General features: G+C 39.4%; 1 long non-coding RNA gene across 2 annotated transcripts; it reads right to left on the reverse strand.

Moving 5' to 3' along the window:
* Positions 1-6,655: 6,655 nt before the first annotated feature.
* Positions 6,656-14,708, reverse strand: LOC129641446 (uncharacterized). Of its 2 annotated transcripts, none has more exons than XR_008709335.1 (3): positions 13,499-14,708; positions 12,501-12,610; positions 6,656-7,106 (listed from the first exon to the last, which is right to left on the reverse strand). It is a non-coding gene; the product is annotated as an uncharacterized LOC129641446 (long non-coding RNA). The 2 variants fall into 2 exon arrangements; XR_008709334.1 differs by having other exon boundaries at positions 13,341-14,708.
* Between the last annotated feature and the right edge of the window lie 1,519 nt (positions 14,709-16,227).

Consider the following 16,227-nt stretch of genomic DNA (forward strand, 5'->3'; position numbering starts at 1 on the left):
TCAAGTCTGACTCTTTGTGACCCATGGACTGTAACAGCTCACCAGCCTCCTCTGTCCATGGAATTCTGGAGTGGGTAGCCATTCCCTTCTTCAAGGGATCTTCCTGACCCAGGGATCGAACCTGAGTCTCTCACATTGCAGGCAAATTCTTCACTTTCTAAGCCACCAGGGAAGCCCTAGTTTCTGATTAGATACGTTTATTCTTGCTCTTTAGCCAGTTGACATGATAATAAATGGACTCACAATCCATTTCACAATTATAATCATTCACAAATATTTTAGTAAGCTAAGACCAAAACTATTCCTATTTTCAGGTGAACTCAGAGAGAATAAAGGATATTATAAAAACGGGGGAGGAATTGAGTGAATAAATCTGGGTGTAAAAAACATGAGTTTGTGAGAAAGTTCAAAGTGGCAATTGTTTAAAAATAATATTTTTTTAATTTGCAAATGAATCAGAAATAGAGTTTCTCAATTTTAATTCCCTTTAAGTTTTTTTAATATGTTGGCATTTGTTTTTGTTCCTCAGAATCTGGACCCCTTCTGGTCAGGGTGCAGATGACTAGGGTTGAAACATGTGATTGATGCTTAGTCACTTGGATTCTCCACAGGGGACCCTGAATTTTGAGGGGGTGGTGCAAAGACACAGTTTAGAGATTATTCCACGAGCTGTAGTTGCTATTATTTAGTGTATGGTATCCAACTGTGGCCATGGTGGGGATATCTGTGGGGATGCTTTACACAGATTCTTCACCTGGATTGCTTCATGGGTTTCCATGATTCTAACTGCCTTGGTTCTGGCCTTTTCCCCCCCAAACTTTTGTTCTCCAGCCTTCCTATTGACTGGGGCCCCTAAATTATGGACATGTGCTAAGTTGCTTCAGTCATGTCTGACTCTGCGACCCTACGGACTGTAGCCCTCCAGGCTCCTCAGTCCATGCGATTTCCCAGGGAAGAATACTGGAGTGGGTTGCCATGCCCTCCTCCAGGGGATCTTCCCAACCCAGGGATGGAACCTAGGTCTCCCACATTGCAGTCTGATTCTTTACTGTCTGAGCCACCAGGGAAGCCTACTTCTAGTAATTTCCTTTCTTGCTTAAGTCAAAATGTATTTTTATTGCTTGAAACCAAGACCTGACTAATAAATATTATGAGGTTTTAAACATTATATTTACATTCAACTTTTCAAGAATACGTGTTTTGTGAGGAAAAAATCCACTTATGTTTAAGTATTAAGGGAATATAAAGAGAGTGGACAGGATGAAGTGAAGTTTACCTGCAGGAACTTACCAGATATACCCAGTAAAAGGGTTTGGAAGGCATTAGTGGGTGTGGATTATCCTGGAGAGGGAGGGAAGGTAGGGCAGGTGGTAGGCATAGCAGTTGTAGCCAGCCTGATTCTAACTCTTGAGGACATAGGTCATCTTTAAAAGAAGCAACTCTTTTAAAGAGAATGAGAGCTGCTGCATGACCTCAGAGAGAGATCTCCAGTCTGACTGGTTGCATGCCGTTTCCTATTCGGCTGTCTTAGCAATAGCTTCACCAGCTACCACTGTTTCAAACCATGCATCTCTGGGAAACACAATAGAAGGCAGAAGTTGGCTAACTCAAAGAAACACCTGGAGACCCACAACATCTTTTTTCAATTATGCTTTTGAATTGGGCAGGGAGTGAAAATTCCACTGAGGGCCCAACAGGTGATCTCCTCTGGGCTATGGACAAAGGCCACATGCTCATGCGACTAGTTAAGCTACCTGCTTTGTGTCCCAGCCAAACATAATACACTACCTATCTGAATAGAAGACGGTGAGTCATGCGGCCTCAGAAATTCACTCTCGTGCGAGGATGTGTACCTGTGCCTGTGTCTGTCATCTGTCCATGACACAAAATATTACTTGCCTTTCAGAAAGCAAGTAATATTTTGACTTGCTTTCTGAAAGGCAATTAAAAATCATGTCCCTAAGGGTTTGGGAGAATCCCTCAAAGCTGCTTGGAGAAATCATAAAGTATCAGGACTTACAGTGCCACTGAGGAATGACGATTTCTACAAGCAGCTAAAACATCGGCCCTTCCTGGCTGTTCAGCGGCGCGGGGAGGGGGCCGGGGGGAGGAGGGGGCACATAGAGCATCTGGAGAGCACGAGGCTTACTTCCTCCTTGGTGTTTGCTCTGTGGTCCTCGGCAGCTGTCAATACCTTGAATCAAGTTGCCTAGGACTGGGAACAAGGGATTTTTGTTTGAATCTTAAGATTTTTAAGATACAGAAATGGCAACTTCAAGCGATGACAGGGCACGCCATTGCTGTTGAAAGTCAACAGGAAACAGCATACACTAGAGTCTTTGCTTTCCTGTTTCTCTCACGATGTATCCATTTATGGATGGATGAAAGCTTTGATGTCAAGGTATTCAGGAGTGTTTAAGCATACAATAGGTGTGTGTTTAAGGCGATGGTTAGTTCCTCTACTCTGTGTTAAGTTTCTCTAAACTTTTACTTTGTTATAATTTCAAAAGTATCAGAAGTTGTAAAAAATAGTATAGGAATTCAGATAGACCCTTTATCAAAATTCTCTGTTTATATTTTGTTCTATTTGGCTTATCATTATCTCAGTGTATGTCTTTCTCTCTCTACATATATATATGTATTTATACAAGTATATATGGAGAAAGAAATGAATACACACATGCACATAGAGAGAAAGAGATATAATAACTTTATTTACTTACACCTATCCCAATTTATTTCCTAAACTATTGGAAATCAAGTTGGAGGCATATGCCTCTTTAAGCATAATTATTTCAGCATGTAAGAAGAATATATACTATATAACCATAATACAGCTATCAAGTTAAGAAAATTGACATTAATATTAAACTTTAATCTAATATATAATCCATATTCCAATTTTTAACTGTCCCAGTAGTATCCTTTACAGTATTTTTTGTCTACCATAGAGTCCACTCCAGCATTATGTATAGCACATGTATACTTTGTCTTTAGTTTCCTTTAATCTGTAATTATTTTTCAGGTTTTCTTTATCTTTCTCAGCCTTAATATATTTGAAGAATCTCTGCATTACTCTTAAAAGTAGGTGCCCCTACTTCCGTCCTCTTAACCTCTCTACTTCTAATTGCTAAATTCCTGCTGTGTAATTCAACCATTGACCCTTTTGGCTCCCTTATCTATATTAATCTTTCTGATTTCCTATTTCTTCCTTCTTTCCAACCTGTAATTAGATTTTCTTCACTCCTACCAGAGAGAGAGGAAGTTGTTCATATCAGGGTACTAAAATACAATAGAAGGCTGTAAAACAGTCCATGTGCTTACATGGACCTAATTGTCTTACTCTCTTCCTTTAATGGATCAAATGATTTAAGGTAGAGCAGTCCTTTAAAGTACAGAAGTTGATCTACCAGGAGATTCTTGGTTTGCATAGCAGCCTGGCTTTCTCTCTAAGATTATGCCCATTTGTAAAGATTTCAACAATTAGACATGTTAGAGATGTGTATTCCAAAAATTAATTGGGATCTGAATTCAATTGGGATAAATTTCTAAATATCAGGTAAATGCAACCACCTGAACATTCCGGATCTTCACTTCTTCACACTGAATAAATGAGGCAAGCTGTCTGATTTAGTTCCCTGGAGTATTCTCCTTAGGCAATTTCTCTTCTTAGAAACACTTGAGAAAAGGACCAAGTCTATCAGTTGGAAATGAAAGTCATTTGGCATGTCTCATCCTCACTCCACATTTTCTTGAGAGCAATGATAACCATATGCAAGATTCAATTCACCATTCCAGGGTCAGTAAACAGAGGAATCACACACACATTTAAAGGCTTAATAATTACCATTGTTTCTATGAAATTTGAGTGTGATCAAGATGTTCAGAGTCAAATGAAAAGAAAGCTCTTCAGCTTTCCCTATGGTCTCTGTGAGAAGTGGGACTCAGTCTTTTGCATGGGGAGCCCTGATTTCTGCTAAAGACCAAAACTTCCTGAGTAGTCTGAGTAATACTTTGCCCCCTTACTTTCTTCCTCTGTAAAATGGGATTGATTGTATCACAGAGATTATCTATGAAACAGCTAGAAAAGTGACAGCAAAGACCCAAGCACAGCAATCATAAATATCCAATCAGGGCTGTGACCATTTATGAGTTTTACTGTGAACAACAGGCACTGTTTCACCAAAAGTAGCTTATGGTTCACCTCTGTTTATTTAAAGCAACCTCTTAAAGAGATGATAATGGACAATAAACCTCTAGCTTTGGCAACCCACTCCAGTATGCTTGCCTGGAGAATTCCTTGGACAGAGGAGCCTGATGGGCTATACAGTCGATGGGGTCACAAAGGACTCAGATACAACTGAGCAACTAAAGTTTTTGCTGTCAAACATCCTGGATTAAGCAGCAGTATTCAGAGGACATTGTGTTGAAACTGGCCTCTGTCTTAGTTGATTAAAGAATGAGACTAATGAGCACTCAGCACAGAGTGGAGCCCTGGCTGGGCTGTTAAATACTATCTCCTCCTCCCTGCAGCCCTCAAATGTGATTCTGGGTTGCACTGCACACGGTGGGAAAGCACACACATGTGTGCACATCACACTCATGCACACACACACATACCCTCCATTCACTATGTACCAAATGCAGCCTTTCTTTCAGTCTCTTATTTACACCACTTTCCAATTGCTCTGCCCTCTACAGACCACCACCCAGTCTGCCTCTCTTGGTGCTGCTCCTCCTTTAAGCTGTCTAGTAACAACCATGTGTGAGCTTTCCCACCCCCATTAAGCATAGCCAGCTCTGGTCTCAGCCCTGTGGAGTCTTCTTCCAGAAGACTTTAAACTAATTAGCTCTAATGAAATAATGAACAATATTATGTGTTTCCCCTTGCCTTATTTCAACAACATTTTCTGTCAGTGCCTTTCAGTATCATAGCAGAATGACTTTTGGCAGGTGGAACTTCCTTTTTGCTTTTAAATCACACTGCTTAGGATGGTGGCCCACAAGAAACTGGCCATTGGTCTCTCTGCACTTGGTTCCTATTGAAGGAAGCAATCTGATTTAAGGCAATTTTTGAAATAGGACAGGCTCCATCATTCTTGGCAAAGGAGAACTTGGAATTCAAGTCCAAAATGATAGACAGTGACCGTGGTGCACTTTGTTCTAGAGCTCCCAGAGCTGGACACTTCTAGATGTTCTATTGCTCATCAAGGATAATAATGTTCACGTCTTACAAGAGTAAAAGTAACTACTAAGCTATACACTCACAACAGTGTCAGTAAATCCTCTGTTAGGTCAGAGTGAGTTACTTTTTTGATACTATGAAAAAAATGACAGTGAAATTGCTAATTTGAGCTGTTGAGTGTTTTAGAATTTCTCTATATAGTGACTGTCTTCGATTTTCAGGATTAGAAAGTGGATTCATTTTCTTCATTCAATTATTTTTCCTGTATCACCACCTTCTTTCCTTCATAAATACTACGCTTTCCCTTCTCATTTTGCTTGCATGTATTTCCCTTGTATCACTCCTCCTTCTTACACTCCCTGAATTCCTTTCTTCTTTTTCCACAGTTATCCTCTTTCCTTTTACAGAATGCTTGCCACCTTTATAGCTGATTCCCCGGTTCTTGCAGGTGTTGGTTCTTCCATCTAATTTAAATGCATCATCCAGCCCCACAGAGGGTGGGGTGCACTCTTCTCTGCTTCATTAGAACAGGTTGTCCCTCAGACAGGAAATAGCACAATCTACATTGGCATGAGTACGTCCTTCTAAAATAAAGTTACCCTGATCAACATACTGGCCATGAAGGGCATTGCTATGTCACACCATGGTTACCTTGCTACCTTTGTGCAAGCATGTCCAGACTTATCCACACCCACTCAGACACACATGTATAGTTAAAAATGGGATTTATTGTACCCACATATACTTTTATAAATGGGATTAGATTTGCAGTTTGCCTTTAATTTGCAGTTTGCCTTCAAGCAATTTTATTGTAGTGCTTTTAGATATGTTCCCTCAACTGAATCAGTTTTAATAAAACATAAATTAGTGGATGGGTCTTAAATTTGCCAATCCAGATAAAGTGTACAGGATCATTGTAATGTGAACTTTCTAAATAAGAATTTTCTGGAATAAATATGATGCCTTGGGGAAAAGTTGGCAATATCATCAACTAATTAAGAAGAAAGAAACAGTGACACCACCTTTGGAAGGAATCTAAGATGCCATATAATTCCACTTGGTTCTTGGGAAACCTTGATTATTATGGCATAGGGGATCCAGATAAAACATTAGTTTCAAGACCTTGAGGGTGGGAGAATATGACTTGTTTTTCAGCTCCAGAGCATATCAGTGGAGGCATCAGGACTTGATCTCAGTCCCTGGCAATTTGCAATACAGAAATTTGGAATTTCTTTTTCCCTGAAAATGTTACCTTAAAGTTACTATGAACTTCCTTATTCTTAAAAAAAAAAACATCTCCGTGCAGTCTCAGAAGACAAGCACATTTATGGTGGCTATCTGGCCACCCAAATCTCGTATTCATTGAGATGAATTCGTATGAAGGCACGCGGTAGGAAACAAAACGCTTGGAACAGTTTGATCTGACACTGTTAGCATGTTGATGACATGAGCTTTTTTATTTCTGGCAACCCAGTCTCACTGGACCTGATACATCTTCAACTTCTGTTGAAAGGAGAATAACAACTTTATTTGAAGTTGGGCAAAAGTTCACCGGCCTGGAAATTATTAAGTGGTTTGTCTCCTACTTACACGGTGAGCAATCATGTATATATAGGTAGTGATAATAGGAAGTTTCCTACAGCAAATTTTGAAGTATACTGTAATTTAAGTTCATTGGTTCATATTTGTATGTTTTTAAAGGTTTGGGACAAATTCAGGCAGATTATAGCAAGCCTTATGTTGACTCATTAGGTCACCCTAACAATTTCATGAGTATTAACAATTCTAAATGCAAGAGTGAAAAGCAGAATGTAGAGCAAGAAGGGAACTCCTTGTTCATGTGGCTTGACCCATCTTTAAGATGCTGAGGCCCAGAGAGCTTGCGTGAGGTCTTTGAGGCTCATACTCTTCTCTCTGTTGCCTGGTAAGAAGATGTTACTGAATAAATAAAATTGTCCTGACATTAGAAGGATACTAGTAATTGCTTTTGCATAGCTGAGGACTTTTTTCTCCTCAGTCTTGCTTTAAAAGAGGACTAACATCTGCTAGCTAATTGCTTGGGACAAGATATGCAGGAAATGGCCATAGAACAAGGAGTATTTACTATGCAGAGTTCACTGGCTTAACCAGAAATTGCATCCTTGATTTCATACTCAGTTGACAGTTAAGTTTTCCCCCAGCTTGGCCTGTGGGGCCAGATATCTATGGAACACTTGATATCCATGAAAATGGGCAAGAGATAGACATACTCTAGGAAAAGAAGAAACACAAATAACTTTGTGTTTGGTTTTTAAATGCACCGAATCTGAAAAATCCACAGGATTAAGCTGATTTTCAAATCCAAAGAAAATCCTTACACCATTCTATTTATAAACATAGCTAGAACCATATGAAATTGTCTTTTTTGGTAGGTCAAAACTGGTCAAGTATTGGTCATGTCTTACAGTTCTAACTAATATTATGTAATAAAGATCTGTAGGTGACTAGAGTATGTCTATACCTTTCAAATAACTATTTTTTTTGCATTAATATTGGCCTCCTTAAAAATTAATTGATATTGTCATTGTTTCTTTTGTTAAATTAATAAGCAAAGTGATGGTATTTTATTGTTTTTATTTATTTTTTCTAGTGTGTGTGGTTATATATTTCATACAATTATTCATTTTATATGTATATTTAATATGTATAATATCATATATGAAACAAATTGCCAGTCCAGGTTTGATGCATGATACAGGATGCTTGGGGCTTGTGCACTGGGATGACCCAGAGGGATGGTACGAGGAGGGAGGTGGGAGGGGGATTCAGGATGGGGAACACGTGTATACCCGTGGTGGATTCATGTTGATGTATGGCAAAACCAATACAATATTGTAAAATAAATAAATAATTAAAAGTAAAAAATAAAATTAACTTCCTTTCAAAAAATTAACTGGACTATAGGCTCTACTTGGCTGCAGTGAATTGACAGTGGTCCTGAAAAATGGAAGACTATGGATAAGCCATGTCCTGGTCTGTCCTTCATGTGTGTCTAGACTGGTATCACTGAATGTTTGTACCACCATCAAGATGTTCATCTCTTAAGATAATCTCATGGTATTGCAAGGAAGCCTGCTACCTACTTCAGGAGAAATCATGCCGCTGTTTCCAGGCAGTGTGTCTCCCTTCATGCCTTGTCTTGCAAGGCAAGTGCCTTTCACTGATGTGCCCCTAGAAATCCTGCTTTTTCTCTTTGTGCCTACATGCTCTGACACTTTTGTTGGGTTAAATGATAGCTAATAGCAGGGGGATAGGCTGCTAGCTACTATGGGTGCTCTGTGTGGAGCCTATCTGAACTTTTTATTGTATAAAGGTGTTAAGCTGACTATTAGGGACAAGAAGCTGAAAAGAAACCATATGAAGAAAAAAGTGGCAAAGCCAAACCTACTTGTAAATCTGCTGACCTTTAGTTGACTCGGAAGTAAGCACTTCCTCATTGTAGATGACAGAGGAAAAGAAAGTTAAAGGTTTATCACCTAATGATGACCTTGTGTTGGCACCAATTACAGGTTTTCCGGATTAACGTTCTCAGGATGTTGATTTCAGGAGCTCAGACCAGACTTTAGTGGTCAAGAAAGTGATTTACTCACAGATTGATACAGAAAAGCTGATTCAAATGTGGACTTAGCAGAAAAGGGCAATACGATTTGGTAATTTAGGTCTTGATCTTAAATCAAACAGGTGATGTAACCTCAGACAGTACAAGAGCTGCCGTATGAATGTCTAAATTCTACTTAAGGGCTTCAAGTTCCCCTCCGCCAAAAGTTAAATTCTAAGCTCTGCTTGCTTTTATCTCTCTCCCTTTTCTTTACTCATTCAATATATAGTAAAAGTTTTGTTTGAAAAAACACCAAACTTGCTTCAGCAAAGGATAAGAAAAACTTGTTTGGGCTTTTCAAAATGTATCTTGCCCCTACCCTCTAAGCCTTCACTCAAAGCACTCACTAAACCAAACATTTTTTGAGGTTTGAAAGTGTCTGGTTCACTTTTTTTTATTATTATTTTTCCTTTGGGCACACCTATGCATTTCAAGATATATTATTATAAATATTATCATTTCCAGGCCAAACACAGGCAAAAAGTCCTGGAAGAACACAATTTTGCAGACTAGAGATTTTCAGGAAAAATTGGATAAACTGTGTATAAGTATCTAAATTTGGGGGTACTTAAAATAGAAAGTATCAAAATGTATCACTAGCCCAAATCCTCATTTGAACCACATCTTTTCATGGTTAGATCTTGAAGGTTGCCCTCCATTAGTCTGTCGAAGACCCCCATATTCTATTCAAGATTGATTTCTTGGTTTTTGAAATACAAAGGTCAATTTCTCTAAGGAAGCTGCTGTTTATTTGGTAAGCCTTACTAATCCTTTTCCATTATACCAAAAAAGACAATACGGTTTATCAAAGAAGTGAAAACAGACTCTTGCCGGATATTTTCACATGCTAACTGGCACGAGAGTCTTGTACATTCTGTTTTCATGAGACATCTAGGTTACATGAATAATACACTGGGAGGTTTGGGTGATTTCTCAAACATTATTGTTGGTAGTTACAGAAACCAAACCCAAGAAGAGTGTATATGTTTGTGAACATTTGATTACATTTCAATGGCATTGAGAAGGAAACATCATTGGATCAATACTTAAAAGCACCTTGTTAGGATAAAGCTAACCTGCAGTCTATACGTTTTGAATCAGGTTCTTGTTACAGCTTTTTAACCTTTTTGATACTGTCATTCAAAAATATTTTGTATTCTTTTCTTTTTCTGTTTATCTGATCTGACTCCGATCCATTTTGTGGTGTTGGCTGAGTTTTTGGTTTGAGTCAAATTTTCCATACAACCCCAAACTCCTTTGCTCTCTCTCTCTCTGAGAATGTTCCTTAAATCAAGAATAGAGAGCTGAGGAAGAGCTTGTATTAACCTGCCTGGGAAGCAAGTTTGTGTCTGTTTCTTCTTTATTCCCCCTGCCCCACCTCTTTCTTTTAATAAAACTAATAACCAGAGGTCTTAGCTGGAATAATAGAGATATTAAAAGTGGATGTGAAAATTCGTGGTAGCTACTAATTATGCTGAACTTTCTAGTGGCTCACTTGCCTAATGCTTTCTAATTGATGGAGCATATATTTGGGGTATTTGGAGATGAACCGATACACGCCTAGATTTATGTGGCCCTGAGGCTAAGTCTGTACATGTTAGCCAGTGGGAGAGCAGAGGGGTCTCCCTCAGCTGGGATGGGGGCTGAACCGCCACTGTGAAGTTCATGCAGGGAGAAAAGTCAGTTTCTAAAGGGCAGTTCAGTCTGTAGTACAACCACAACTTTCTGATACCCCAGTGCAGAACCGATGTAATTATCTAGGTAAATCGAACCACAGAGTGTTTCATACTCCAAGGTCACCATGAAAGGTTATTGATGGTGAACCCATGCAGTTTCTTTTCTTGCCATGAGCTTTCTGTTGCCCCAAACCTCATCTTTAAAAATTCCCCACTGTTTTCTTAAAAAAATGCACAATCTCTTTGAGGTTCCTAACCCACAGCCTCCTGGGGACTTGTGAGTTTGGGGGACTTACTGCTTCACCTTTCTCCACAAAAGACCTGTAGTTTTCTTTAAAACAACAGGAAACTAACAGAGCCCTATATTTTAATGTACTAATGTTGAAGTGGGCTAACTAGTAGAAGAGAAAAAAGAGGGGGAAAAAAGAGAAAGGGGAACTGATATTTCTTGAGTGATTGCCATGAATCAGATATTTTGTGAACAGCATCTTATAAACTTCTGTAATATAATTAAGATATTGTAGGTTTAAATCATGAGGGTAATTATTTCTCTGTCTCAGTTTAGTAAGTAGATACAGCTTTGTGCTTTTAATCCTCCTCTGGATGGCATCCTATGGATTAGACTTCTCAAGACAAACAAATATTAAATTATAGCTATTAGAAATAAGATCAGAAGTTGGATCATTGAAAAAGCAAGAGCAGAAAAACACGTACTTCTGCTTTATTGATTACGCCAAAGCCTTTGACTGTGTAGATCACAACAAACTGTGAAAAATTCTTCAAGAGATGGGAATACCACCTGCCTCCTGAGAAATCTGTATGCAGGTCAAGAAGCAACAGTTAAAACCAGACATGGAACAACAGACTGGTTCCAAATTGGGAAAAGAGTACATCAAGGCTGTATATTGTCACCCTGCTTATTTAACTTAATGCAGAATACATCATGCGAAATGCCAGGCTGGATGAAGTCCAAGCTGGAATTAAAATTGCCAGGAGAAATATCAATAACCAGATATGCAGATGACACTACTCTTATGGCAGAAAGTGAAGAAGAACTAAAGAGCCTCTTGATGAAAGTGAAAGGGGAGAGTAAAAAAGCTGGCTTAAAATTCAATATTCAAAAAGTGAAGAACAAGGCATCCGGTCCCTTCGCTTTATGGCAAATAGATGGGGAAACAATGAAAACAGGGAAAGACTATTTTGGGGAATCCAAAATCACTGCAGATGGTGATTGCAGCCATGAAATTAAAAGACATTTACTCCTTGGTAGAAAAGTTATGACCAACCTAGACAGCATATTAAAAAGCAGAGATATTACTTTGCTGACAGAGGTCTGCCTGGTCAAAGCTATGGTTTTTCCAGTAGTCATGTATGGATGTGAGAGCTGGACTATAAAGAAAGCTGAGCGCCGAAGAATTGATGCTTTTGAACTGTGGTGTTGGAGAAGGCTCTTGAGAGTCCCTTGGACTGCAAGGAAATCAAATCAGTCAATCCTAAAGGAAATCAGTCCTGAATATTCACTAGAAGGACTGATGCTGAAGCTCCAAATATTTTGGCTACCTGATGCAAAGAACGGATTCTCTGGAAAAGACCCTGATACTGGGAAAGATTGAAGGCAGGAGGAGAAAGGGACAACAGAGGATAAGATGGTTGGATGGCATCACCGACTTGATGGACATGAGTTTGAGCAAGCTCCAAGAGTTGGTGATGGACAGGGAAGCCTGACGTGCTGCACTCCATGGGGTCGCAAAGAGTCAGACACGACTGAGCTACTATACTGAACTGAATTGTACTGATCAGAAGTAAAACCAGTTTTTAAATTACTTTGCATGCACAAACTTAGCAAACGTAATAGTTTATGGAGGCAGGATATCACGGTGTGTGACAGGGAGAAAGGCCTGAATTCAATTTACAGCTTCGATACGGATGAGCTGTGTGAGTTATTCAGCCTCTCTACCCTTCTGTTTCTCATTAGTTTAGTGGAGGTAAAAATAGCACCTACCTTATGGGGTTGTTGTGAAAATTAAATGGCACCCAATAAGTAGTAGGCATCTTTATCACTGATTCTCCAATTCAATGGCACAAGCAGATGCTGGTTCTTAGAATATAAAGCTAAAAGTGAATGTAGGCAAGGTTATTAAATCAAAGAAATGGGTTTTGGGAAGGACTACATACAGAGGGACAAATACATCATAGAATTTCCTCAGAAGTCTTTCAGATTTCTTCTTTCCTTTCTGCTCCCATGGTTAACTGAATGCTTACCACCTTCCGTCTGAATCAGATGATGTCTGAGTATACCAATGATTTCTAAATTTTATTCACTTTTCTCATCATCCTAAAATGTACTTTTTGTTGTATCATTCTCCCTACTAAAAATCCACATACAATTTTCATTTTGCCTTTTTGTTGAAGCCCACATTTCTCAGTAGAGTGGTAAAAAACTGACTCTATGCTCCAATTATTCTAGATCCCGTGCTCTCTAGCACAAAACCCCTTCTTCACTTGGTTTATAGCTGAACTATTTCAACTTCATCCTCTCAGCACCATAGGGTACATCTACAACCATACATTAGTCCTTTACTTGAAGTTCTTTCCCTTTAGCTCTTTGTCTACCCAAATTCTATCCATCTTCCAAGGTCCATATCTTTTGTGTTATTCCCTAATTGCTGAGATAATGGAGTGAGTGTGGGCAGGAGGTGTGAATAGCATGGGATAGTCACTTCCTTGATGAGGTTATATTATAAGCAAAAGTAATAGAATAGTCATTCCTGTGATAGCCTTACATTAGTGGTGACTCTTTAATAGACTGACGTGAGAGATTTAAAGTGAGAGAAATGCCTACCTGGTGTCCTTGCAGAAACAAATTGCCATGTTGTAGAGGGGAGTGTGTGACAAGAAAGTGAGGGTGGTCCCTAGGATCCATGAGCAGTGCCCAGCTGATAGCCAGTAAAGATGAGGGAACCTTAGTCCTACAGTTATAAGGAAATGAAATCTACCAACCACTAGTAGGCTTGAAAGAGGACCCATTTCTAGCCTTTTTCATCTGTCCTGTTGATTCATCAGAAGATATCAGGATCCCAGCAGACACCTTGGTTTCAGCCTTATGAGACTCTGAGCAGAAGACCTAGCTAAAACATGCCAGACTCCTGCCTCACAGAAGCTGTGAGTTAGTAAATTATGCTAGTTTAGGCCACTGATCTATGGCAATTTGGCTCACAACAGTATAAAACTGCTGTGACAAATAGACTCAAGGTATTAGATCTGATAGAGTGCTTGAAGAATTATGGATGAGGGTTCATAACATTTTACAGGAGGCAGTGATCAAAACCATCCCCAAGAAAAAGAAATGCAAAAAGGCAAAACGGTTGTCTGAGGAGGCCTTACAAATAGCTGAGAAAAGAAGAGAAGTGAGAGGCAAAGGAGAAAAGGAAAGTTATACCCATCTGAAGGCAGGTTTCCAAAGAATAGCAAGGAGAGATAAGAAAGTCTTCCTAGGTGATCAGTGCAAAGAAATAGAGGAAAAAAACAGAATGGGGAAGACTAGAGATCTCTTCGAGAAAATTAGATATACAAAGGGAGCATTTCATGCAAAGATGGGCAAAATAAAGGACGGAAACCATATAGACCAAACAGAAGCAGAAAATATTAAAAAGAGGTGGAAGAATACACAGAACACACACACACACACACACACACACACACACACACACATCTTAATGACCCAGATAACCACAGTGGTGTGATCACTCACCTAGAGCAAAACATACTGGAGTGTGAAGTCAGGTGGGACTTAGGAAGCATTACTGCAAACAATGCTAGTGGAGGTGATGGAATTCCAGCTGAACTATTTCAAATCCTAAAAGATGATGCTGTCAAAGTGCTGCACTTTATGCCAGCAAATTTGGAAAACTTGGCAGTAGCCACAGGACTGGAAAAAGTCAGTCTTCATACCGATCCCAAAATAAGGCAATGCCAAAGAATGTTCAAACTACCGCACAATTGCACTCATTTCACAGGCTAGCCACGTAATGCTCAAAATTCTCCCAGCTAGGCTTTAGCAGTATGTGAATTGACACTTTCTGATGTACAAGTTGGATTTAGAAAAGGCAGAGGAACCAGAGATCAAATTGCCAACATCTGTTGGATCATAGAAAAAGCACGAGAAATCTAGAAAAGCATCTACCTCTGCTTCATTGACTACATCAAAGCTTTGGACTGTGTGGATCACAACAAACTGTGGAAAATTCTTCAAGAGATGGGAATACCAGACTACCTTACCTACATCCTGAGAAACCTATATGCAGGTCAAGAGGCAACATTTAGAACCAGACATGGAAAAACAGACGGGTTGCAAATCAGGAAAGGAGTACGTCAAGGCTGTATATTGTCACCCTGCTTATTTAACTTCTATGCATAGCACATCACGTGAAATGCTGGGCTGGATGAAGCACAAGTTGGAATCCAGATTGCCTGAAAAATTATCAATAACCTCAGATATGCAGATGTTACCACTCTTAGGGCAGAAAGCAAAGAGGAACTAAAGAGCCTCTTGATGAAAGTGAAAGAGGAGAGTGAAAAAGCTGGCTTAAGACTCAACATTCAAAAAACAAAGATCATGGGATCTGGTCCCATTACGTCATGGTAAATAGATGGGGAAACAATGGAAACAATGAGACAGTTTATTTTTGGGGGCTCCAAAGTCACTGCAGATAGTGACTATAGCCATAAAATTAAAAGATGCTTACTCCTTGGAAGAAAAGCTATGACAAACCTAGACAGCATATTAAAAAGCAGGACATTACTTTGCCAAAAAAGGTCTGTATAGTCAAAGCTACATTTTTTTTCCCCAGTAGTCATGTATGGATGTGAGACTTGGACTGTAAAGAAAGCCAAGTGCCAAAGAATTGATGCTTTTGAACTGTGGTGCTGGAGAAGATCCTTGAGAGTCCCTTGGACTGCAAGGAGATCAAACCAGTCAATCATAAAGGAAATCAGTCCTGAATATTCTTTGGAAGGATTGATGCTGAAGCTGAGGTTTTAATATTTTGGCCACCTGATGTGAAGAGCTGACTCATTGAAAAGACCCCGATGCTGGGAAAGAATAAAAGAGGAGAAGAAGGGGACGACAGAGGTTGAGATGGTTGGATGGCATCATCAACTTAATGGATGTGAGTTTAAGGAAGCTCCAGGAGTTGGTGACTGACAGGGAGGCCTGGTGTGCTGCAATCCATGGGGTCACAAAGAGTCAGACATGATTGAGTGACTGAACTGGGTAGAAAACTAACACAGTGGGTGACTGAAGGTTTCCTAGATCATGCTTGTGAGGTTTTTGCCTCACCTCTTGGCATGTGAGATCTTATTTCCACACCAGGTATCTAACCCAAGCCCCCTGCATTAAAAACACATAATCTTAACCACTGGATCACCAGGGAAGTCTCAGGTTTGTGAATTTTGATGTTTAGTTCCTGGAAGTACAAATGACTAGCTCATTGATTTTGTGTATATTTTCCCATGTATAACAAGGGCATTGTTTTGGTATAGAAACCATTTGGAACAACAAAGCAACTATAAGTGTTATGAAATAAGGAATTTATAATAGGAATCATATTTCATGTGAGGAAAACTGGGGAAATTAAGGTACAAAAGGGAAACTTGGAGAGTTAAAAGAATAAGTAACTAGTCCTGAAGAACTGGCAGGGTAGACTTCTTTCTTAGCGATAAAAAGTCAA

This window comes from Bubalus kerabau, chromosome 1 (genome assembly GCF_029407905.1).
Source record: "Bubalus kerabau isolate K-KA32 ecotype Philippines breed swamp buffalo chromosome 1, PCC_UOA_SB_1v2, whole genome shotgun sequence".
Lineage (NCBI taxonomy): Eukaryota > Metazoa > Chordata > Mammalia > Artiodactyla > Bovidae > Bubalus > Bubalus kerabau.